This window comes from Tupaia chinensis, unplaced genomic scaffold (assembly GCF_000334495.1).
Source record: "Tupaia chinensis unplaced genomic scaffold, TupChi_1.0 Scaffold149921_1, whole genome shotgun sequence".
NCBI classification, from domain to species: Eukaryota; Metazoa; Chordata; class Mammalia; order Scandentia; family Tupaiidae; genus Tupaia; species Tupaia belangeri.
Window position 1 is genome coordinate 287,633 of NW_006209765.1, and position 893 is coordinate 288,525.

Below are 893 nucleotides of genomic sequence, written 5' to 3' on the forward strand. Positions count from 1 at the left end.
ATAGTCTAATGCATACCACTATCTCCACATGTGGTCAAAGAAAATATGAAATAAGTCCACAAATAACTGGGACATCAGGGAGCAAGAAAACAATAAACAAGAAGACAGATTTAATATCACAGTGATTATCACTCGGCTTCGAAGTTTCTTTCTACACAACTCTCTTTGTCCTTTTCGGAAATTCTTTCACAATTTTTCCAGTTGAGATCTTGGTTGTTCTCTCAGTCCTTTTTATTACTACCTCATTCAAATATATTGCAACTTTGTCCCTCATTCAGACCCTCATTCAGGCCTAGGCTCTTGAAATTACATCACGGGCAGTCTCTGTCTTTTCCTGATCCAATTCATCCTGATCATCTTTACCAATAGCCCTATTTTACATTCCTATGTCACACTCTTTTTTCAAATATTTCCATAGTCCACTGTTAATAAAAGCCTAACTTTGCATCCTCTGGTTCCCTTTCACATCGGATCTAAACCTGGTCTTGGTGATCGTACAAGGAGGGAAAGGAACACTGAAGCTGGTCTCTGGTTGTGTAGCCTGGCTGCACCTGGGGCTGGTTTCAGACACCCTCCAGTAAGGCTGAGTTCGGGTCTTGTTTCTTTCCTGAAGACTGGGGTGGCGCAGGGTAAGGCGGCCAAATCCCACAAGGCTGACCCGACTCCTTATGACCTGTGGCTGCACAGTCCAAAGAGATCTGGTGTACCCTAGGCCTGTGTTCATGTGAGCCGGCACTGCAGAGCTGGGAGACACAGGAAGGGGCAGCAGAAGGAAATCAGAATTTCTGGTGGAAACAGCTAATGTAGCTGTAAGTGGCTAATAAAAAAGACTCTGGAAGTGAAAAAAAAAAAATCTAACTTTGTTATTGACTAATCAATTAATCCTGTTGCTA

At 42.8% G+C, this 893-nt stretch overlaps 1 pseudogene; it reads left to right on the top strand.

Moving 5' to 3' along the window:
* Positions 1 to 446: 446 nt before the first annotated feature.
* Positions 447 to 573, top strand: LOC114006720 (uncharacterized; annotated as a pseudogene).
* The last annotated feature ends 320 nt before the right edge of the window (positions 574 to 893 follow it).